Source organism: Propithecus coquereli, unplaced genomic scaffold (assembly GCF_000956105.1).
Source record: "Propithecus coquereli isolate 6110/MARCELLA unplaced genomic scaffold, Pcoq_1.0 Scaffold156, whole genome shotgun sequence".
NCBI lineage: Eukaryota > Metazoa > Chordata > Mammalia > Primates > Indriidae > Propithecus > Propithecus coquereli.
This window is the reverse complement of record NW_012140080.1, coordinates 1,591,073-1,599,588: the sequence shown is the minus strand read 5'-3', so window position 1 is coordinate 1,599,588 and position 8,516 is coordinate 1,591,073. Positions and strand designations below refer to the sequence as shown.

Sequence of the window (8,516 nt, the reverse complement as noted above, 5' to 3'; positions counted from 1 at the left end):
TTGTTGTTGTTGTTGCATTTGCCTTTGGGATCTCAGTCGTGAATTCTTTGACTATGCCAATGTCTAGAAGAGTTTTTCCTACATTTTTGTCTAGAATTTTTATGGTTTCAAGCCTTACATTTAAGTCTTTTATCCATCTTGAATTAATTTTTGTATATGGCAAGAGATAGGGGTCCTGTTTCATTCTTCTGCATGTGGCTATCCAGTTTTCCCAGCACCATTTATTGAATGGGGCTTCTTTCCCTAGTGTATATCATTGTCTGCTTTGTTGAAGATCAGTTGGTTACAGGTAGATGGTATTATTTCTGGGTTCTCTGTTCCATCACTCACCCTGACTTCTGAGGTAGTTCCTTTCTGAAGGAAATATTGTTTCATGGCTTAATGTATATGACATGACACTATTGTCTTTAAACCCCTATTATGTTCCTTTTTACAAGTAGCCTGTGCTCCCACAGTGTAAAATGCTGAAAAAAAAACAAAACAAAACTGGTTCTGTCAAATGCTTGGGAGAAAGTTAACCTGTTGGAACTAAAGGTGAACAATCTTATTCTAGAAAAGCCCAGAAATTTTAAACATCTGATGAAAAATGACTCAGAATGATTTGTGACCTTCAGTTGCACAGATAGTATCCACTCAAACTAAGCAGAAGCTGTATCTGAAACAGGAAAAGTAACAATGTTACAACTTCCTCTACAAGGATAACTTTACTGTAATAAAGAAGAATTTTTAATCAAAAGTTAAAAATGTCAACAAAGACATGCAGGAAGTGACTCTCTGCTCCTAATCCCAAAATAAGTTCTTCCTTCTCTGAATACATTTTTGGTACCTCTCTTAGGACATTTTCCATTTTTTAGCTTGTGTTGTAGTTATTTATGTCCATGTCTGATCTGCCCAATATAGAAAACTATAAAAGCATTGAAGGCAAAGACACCCACTGATTCATCTTTATTCACTTTAAAGTGCTTGCTAAGAATGGTCTCTTATACAAAGGAAGCAGTCGATCTATATTTAATGAAGGAATTGGTGAATTCTTGAGCAATCCTTGTCATGAGCTCCCTAACACTTGTGAATGAATGCTTACAAGGTGTTTGTATGCAACTAAATACTTTGATTCATTTTCCAGACAAAAGTGAAGGAGGAAGATGAGTCCAAATATACAGGGTGCGGTGGGCGGCAACACTGCTTTAGACAAGTGTTTTCTCCACCTCCTATAGGTGGTGGACATGGCAAAAGATGGCTGTTTAAGAGAGTTGGAGATGCAGCTTCTGACCACTCATAGGCTGTATGGTTACCATCAAGATGTTGGAACTCTCTGGGCCTTGGTCTCCCATCCCTCTGTAAAAGAGGTTGATGAGTTGATGAACTATAGTTACTCCTCACTTACAATCATTCCAGAAGATTGAAACTATTAGGAACCTTAAAGGTCATCTAGCCTTAGGATGGCAATTCAGCATCATCTTACATGCCGATCCTGGTCTATCAGTAGCAGCTTCCTGAAGCACTGTGTTGAGAAGGATTCTGAGGCCCTATTTGGGCTCAGTAGAAAAGACAGTCTTGACTTATAATAATAATGATGTCTGAGGCAGGGAGGGGAGTGGAAACAAATAAGTCAAGACATGTCATCCCTGATCTAGCCCAATGCCTTCACATTACAGGAAGAAAATGAGACCAGAAGCTCATGTTTTGAGCTTACCATGCGGCAGGCACTGTGCAAATTGCTTTTACATGCAAAATTGTATTTAATCCTTAAACAACTTTAAAAAGTTAGCATTCTTATGATTCATATTTTACAGAGGAGGTTTAAGGAAGCAAAATTTGCCTGAGTTTCAAACCCATATCCTTAAGAACTTCCCTATACTGCCTCCTAATTTGTGGGCACTTACTATGTGTTACACCAACAGTTCTCAGGTAGGGGTGATTTTGCCCCCCAGAGGACTTTTGGCAAAAGACAGGAGACATTTTGGTTGTTAAAACCAAATGGTTTTAACATTTGGACAGGGTGTTCATCGCGTCTAGTAAATAGAGGCCAGGAATGCTGCCAAATGCATAGGGAAGCACTCTACCCTCGCCCACACCTCCAGCAGCAAAATATTAATAGTGTTGAGGTTGAGAACTCTGTGCTAGGCTATGTGGTAGTTATTTGCAAACAGATTCTCAAACTCTGTAGCCCAGTAGGTACAATAACAATCTCCATTTTACAGACAAGGAAAGGTGTTCTTAGAATGAGGAAGTGGTCACAACAAGACAGGAACCCAGGTAGTCTGATTCTAGACGCCCCCAGAGTTCCCTGCCACTACACTCCATTAGGATCAGCTTCCTTTACTATCAAAACATGCAAACTCAAGTAGCACCTGCTTACTGTTTTGAGGTTTCATAAGCCAACTGTGAAAAATTCCCACTGTGGTGGGTGTGTCTGCAAAAACAAGAAATATTTGTTCAACAGTTCAAAGAAGAGGTTCTCTAGAAACTCTTACTATGGAACCACTGATCTTTCTCTAGTAGGCATTCAGATGGTTTCTTTAAAGTAAAACTCGAGGAGAAAGCTAATTTTAGAACATTAACCAGCTAGCTCTGCGTGGGTTTCAACTTTCATTTTTTTTTTTGATCCCTTTTGATTTTAGGAGCTGAAGAGCCTGGAAGCTTATTTAGAAGAGGAAATGAAACTATGAAAAGACACAGTAGATTCCTCCTTTTCTTAGAGGCAAGGCATAATCTGAATATGAATAACTCTCTCATCCTGTCCAATTAACCGCCTCAAGTACAAATAGAAAAAATATACACACTCTATTTTGATTTGGAAGAAATTGAAGAAAAAGCCAAAAATGGGATGCTAGTTTAAACAATAACGTCCTATGCAAATAATTCCGTTTCGGATAAGGCTTGTTTCTTAAAGAAAAACCAATGCTCATGAAGCAGTGAGGGCGAAGGTGGACGGAGGAAAAGAGAAAAAGAAAGTAGCTTGAATGAGTAAGAGGACCGGGAGTGGGAGGACAGAGCAAGCTTCTCTCTGAGAGGAATTACTGAAAAATGGAGGGAGGTTTGGGAAAAAAAAGTCTGAGCTGCCCAGGCAACCTGGGCTGGGCGTGGGCACGGTGCCTCCCTGGATTCGGAATGAATGGTCCGCGTGCCCGCCAGACACGTTCGTCCATCAGGCACTCGCGGGTGTTGGGAGATGATTTAGGAACCGCGGAGTCATTCGATTTTAAATCTTCTCCAATGAGGTTGTCCGTGTGCCGACGCCGGCAGCATGACGGTGGGTTAGCTCCGTAGCATCTCGGGATCCTCCCGGCCTCGCCCGCCGCCTGCCCGCTCCACACAGACATTCCGCGACGGGGATGGTTCCAGAAAGCGGAGATCTGAGCGTGATGAATGAAATGTGACTATATAGAATAGCTCCAGAAAGAGCCTAAGGAACCTTGAATTCGGGTCAGTTCGGAGACTGCAAATGCGTCGAGTGCTGCAGGTGGCGGTTGGCACCTGGATTTAATATTCTGGAGCCCTTACTCTGTCCCAGGGGCCGAGCCCAGCGAGCCACACGCATTGCCCAGTTCGATGAGGTGGTCAGGGAGGTGAAATGCCTTGCATTTGCTGTTCCCTATGCTTGGACGCTCTTCGCAAGACGGGTGTGGCAGCTCCTTTCCCTGTTTCAGGAATGTGCGTAAAAGCCACGTCCGCCCTCAAGGAGAGCCGATATCACACACATCACCACTTAGAAAGCTTTGCTTAGCCCCTATCTCAGTACCAGTAGTTCAGCGGCATTTTCTTGTTTGTTTAGATATGTGTATTCTCTTCTCTGTTTATTGCCGTCTCCGCACTAAAATGGTAAGCTCGGTGAGAGCAGGAACCAGGTAGCATGCACGACCACAAGTGCTCCTGGCGCACAGTAGGCGCTCACTAAATGCTCATTCCCTTCCCACCCCGCCACCTGCTGCACTCGACGCATTTTGAGCCCCAATTATCAGTTGCTTACTAAATTCATGCTAGGATCAAAGGAGGCCGCGGAGCGAGCCGGCATGAATCCGGATGACTGCCTCCGAGCCCCGGGTCTCACACCCACTCTGTCTCTGTCATCCCGTGCCTACAATCCTCCCCTCACCACGGATGTCCTCCGTGCCCGATCCCTTTGCCTCAGTCTGACTTCCTCAAGAGGTCGAGTTCTCTTCTCCTGTTCGACCGCAGGTATCCGCTAGAACCTTCTCCCTAAATCAGCCTCTCCCGCGCCACCCTTAGTTCTTCTTCCTTCCCTGGCCCGGAAACGCCACTCGACGAACATTTACTGAGCGTCTAAGGCGCGCAGGCACTGGGCAGGGCCGCCGAGAGCCCCTCCCCAGCCCCGCCGCAGCTCTCGCCTCCCTCCGCCCTCCGCACTCGTCCGGATCCCCGGGTCCCAACTCTCCGACTGCGTCATGGAATCCGCCAGCTGCTTCCAAGAGATCGCCCCACCTCCTTCTCCAGAGGCGACTCCTGATTGGTGGGAGTGTGGGTCACTCTGTCTCCCCTCCCGCCCTTCCCGCGTGGCCCCGCCCCCAGGCAGAAGGAGTCTCCTCCTCCTCCTCGCTCCCGCCTCCGGCCCCGCTGCTCTGGCTAATCGCCGGGCGGCGCGCGCCGGGAAGTTCTGGGCAAAGTGCTGGGAACTGCCCGCGCGATCGCAGCGCCGGCGAGCCAGCCCCGGCGAGCGGACCCGAGCGCGAGGCGGCCAGTGCGCAGCGCGGGCTCCGGTCCCGCCGTCGGTCCGCGAGTGGCCGTCGCCTCTCCCGACTCCTGCGGCTAGTGCGGGAACTGCCAGCGGCGCGTTGAGAAGGGATCGGAGCAGCGGGGTTTGCCTTCTCCTCCCGGGTCTGTGCCCGAATCCCGGAGCCCGGCACCGGGGAACCAGGCGGCGTCCCTGGTGGAGGAGCGCTCAGGTAAGCGGCGGGGCGCCGTCTGAATGGTGCCTGGGCGTGGTGGGGACCGCAGGCGGCGCGGGCTCAGAGGGCTGCAGTTTTGGGGAACACCGCCAGTCTCCGCGGGACCGAGGCTGCCTCCTGTCGCCGGGAGAAGAGCCGGCCGGTGGGGCAGCCCAGAGCCAGGGAGATCGCCCTCCGTGCTGGCTCCAGTCCCCAGGGAGGGAGGACCCAGGTGCTGCCCAGCCTAGGGTTCCGTCCTTCGAGGGACAGATCGGCCAGGATTGGCGGCCAGAAGGAGCCGAGCGCAGGGGCCTGGGTGCGGGTGCGGGAGGATGCGGCGCGGAGGGGCTGTCCAGGGCAGCGGGAGGCGCAGCGCCGAGGCGGGAGACACAGGAAACCTGTCTAATTGGGCCGAGCTGGAGGCTTCACCACATCCGCGGGATGGGGCTCGCCAGGGAGACCGGGCAATGCTCGGCGGTGCAGCCGCCCCGCTCGGCCACCTTCCCTTCGCGGCCTGCCCAGCTCCCGGGTACCAGGCTGGGTGCCAAGGGCACTCGCCCCTTCGGGCTTCCCGGAGCCTGGGGGAGTGTTTGCAGCCTGTGGAGCCGCTGATGGGCTCTGTCGTAAGTCGTCCAGGTATTCTAAGCTGGGACGCGTCGCCCTCCTTCGGAAACTTGCTAGCTGTCTTCTGCACACTTGTACTCATCCTCTTTCACCTCCCAAGCCACCAGTCTTCTCCGTCAGGACTCTGTGAAGTTGTCACTTTCCATGTGTCTGGATACTGCACTGAGGCACTTGAGGCCCCCGAGATGTTGCATTGACCCTCAGAGTTTGAGTAGTGGGATAGGGGCATTTAGAAATATTTTAAAGGGCAGCTGCAAAAGAGATACTTGCACAGACAAGTAAAAGCTCAGGCCTGGCTTCTGATCATCCGCACTGTACCCCCCAGCATCACACAAGGTGAGGTCCCCCTTCCCCAAAGGAGACCAATCAAGCAGGCCTGGGCTGAAATGCATCAAGCTAAATGCATTCCCTCCACCAACTCTGCACAGGTCTGTTTCCTGTTCCTCATGGAACTTATCTCTCTCTGAAATCATCTCTTTGGGTTATTAGGTTATCTGCCTTCCCCCACTAGACTGTAAGTTCCAGGAAAGCAGAGACCTTATCTGTCTCGTCAATCACTTGATCCTCAATGTTAAGAACACACAGTAGTTTTGCAGTGAACATTTATGGAATGAATAAATGAAAACTTCTCTGTAAAAGTGAGCAATGGTGATTTCATAGCAATTTTTTTTTAAATAGAGATGGTATCTCACCCGTTGCCCAGGCTGGAGTGCAGTGGCTGGATCATAGCTCACTGCAGCCTCTAGTTCCTGAGCTCAAGGGATCCTCCCAACTCAGCCTCCTGAGTAGCTGGGACTACAGTGCCACCATGCCTGACTAATTTTTTTATTTTTTGTAGAGACCAGTTCTCCCTATGTTGCCCAGGCTGGTCTTGAACTCCTGGCCTCAAGTGATCTTCCCACCTTGGCCTCCCAAACTGCATTGCACATTTTGATTTTCACCTTTACTCTTTTGTTTTTTTCTATTGAGAAAATTAACAAATAGCAATAACTACCGATTGAGCACCTAAATGCCAAGATGTATACTAGGAACTTTATATAGACTGCCTCATTAAACATTACAGTAGTAGTCTTATTAGCTAGGTAGTTTTAACCAGATGGGAAACTGAGGCTCCAGCAGGTTAACACATTTCCCAAGGCTATCCTGGCAGAACTAGGATTCTGGCCCATTTTGTTTCTATTGTGCTGGGCCTCTTCCAGGAAACTAAAATGTAGTTTCCATCATTACAGTCAATAGACATTTAGCTTTATTTGCACAAAAGCTATTGCTTAGCCAAAAGATTTGTGGTTTCATTATTTTGTTTTTTATTTTTTTGAGACAAAGTCTCACTTCGTCGCCCTGGGTAGAGTGCAGTGGCATCATTACAGCTCACTGCAACCTCAAACTCCTGAGCTTAAGCGATCCTCCTGCCTCAGCCTCCCAAGTAGCTGGGACTACAGGTGCCCGCCACAATGCCCAGCTAATTTTTCTATTTTTAGTAGAGACGAGGTCTTGCTCTTGCTCTTGCTCAGGCTGGTCTCAAGCAGTCCTCCTGCCTTGGCTTCCCAGAGTGTTAGGATTACAGGAGTGAGCCACTGGGCCCAGCCATTGTTGTTTAATTATTGAGATATATTTTCAGTAATAGCTAATAGTTATGTTGTGGACCAGATAATCCCAGGCTGCTGGAGGCTGTATTAGCTCATTTAATTTTCACCATCTTGATAAGCAGAGTTGTGAGGATATCTCTATTTTTCAGGTGAATATACAGAAGCCTAGGTCCAGGAACTTGCTTAGAGTGGCAGTAAATTGCTGAGCTAGATTTTGGTAATAGTCTTTTTGACTCTAAACTTTAGCTCCTGCTATTACATGGTAATGTTTCTTGTCCCACTATTTAGTTAGATGTTGATTATTATGATAGAGTCCAGTGATGCAAATATTAAAACCATCTGAGCTTGGGCTATAAACTTTCTGGTCCCAATATCAAGTATCTAGTTGTACTGTTTTCTGACTTCTTGAGACACTTACTGCCATTGATTTTTGTGGTTGAGTTTGTGGTTTGTGGGCCTGGTAGATTGGGAACTTTTAATATGGGGGAAAGGAAATCTTCCTTTCACCTAAATCTAAAGGGAAATCTGATTGGTTTTACCTACTGTGGTAAGTGAACTCTGAACAGTAATACTTCATAGTTCTTGAAGAAAGTGCTGGAAAGCCAGCTAGTTCCTCTGTTCTTGTATGTAGAATGAGGAGTTAGAAACCACTACCATCTCCAAAAGCTTCTGCTTTTGTAAACCTTGTAATCAAATGATTACATTTTAACTCTTTGCACCCTTGCATTGACACTGAGGTTGAGAAGAAGTTGGGGCAGAGTGGCTTGGTGATCTCCTAAAGGGCTAATGGCAAAATAGGGATGGGCAAGGAATTATTGATCCCTTTTTTCTTCTACTTTATTCTAGTTTTGGGTGTAGTGTAATGCTTTTCCCTGTGCTCCTTGGCAGTGCTGTGTTTTCTTAACTGTTAATTCCATTTCAGGAGTACTCCAGGGAGGGCTGGAGAATCCTTCAATCCAGGAATGCCTGTGGAAGTGATGAGGATGTGGGATGCTAAGGAAGGTGGAAACTATTAAGTTGAAAGAGACTTCTATGCATAATTGAGAATTGTTTATGGTTCCCTGCAAATTCCTTACCTATCTAAATCTGCTTTTTCATCAGCTCTCTGGCCTTGTCTTCTGGAAACTTTCTTCTTGATTTCCCAATTACTGCTGTTGAGATCATGTTCATGCTAACCCCAACTCTTGTCTCAATGTCTTTCACATTGATCCCTTCCTATTGCCCCTGCAACATCTTAGTGCAGGGTCTTAGGGACTTCTGCCCTCTGTCCTAATATTGTCTACAGTAGATTTTCCTACCTCAGTCTCTCCTTCATGCTATGGTTAGGTAAATTGTTTAAGTGCTGTCATGAACTTGTTAAAAATTCTTGGGTAGCTTATATGGTTAATAATAGTATTAACTGCTGAACTTTTATGTGCCA

General features: G+C 47.4%; 1 protein-coding gene and 1 pseudogene across 7 annotated transcripts in view; one reads left to right on the top strand and one right to left on the bottom strand.

Moving 5' to 3' along the window:
- LOC105807314 overlaps positions 1-3,323 on the bottom strand; it is a 39,862-nt pseudogene extending 36,539 nt beyond the window's left edge.
- A 1,288-nt stretch (positions 3,324-4,611) lies between these two features.
- OSBPL3 (oxysterol binding protein-like 3) overlaps positions 4,612-8,516 on the top strand; it is a 171,109-nt gene continuing 167,204 nt past the window's right edge. For all 7 annotated transcript variants that reach the window (XR_001137321.1, XM_012640725.1, XM_012640726.1 and 4 more), the window contains exon 1: positions 4,612-4,904. The gene's annotated coding sequence lies outside the window, so the exon portion shown is untranslated. The remainder of the gene's footprint in view (positions 4,905-8,516) is intronic.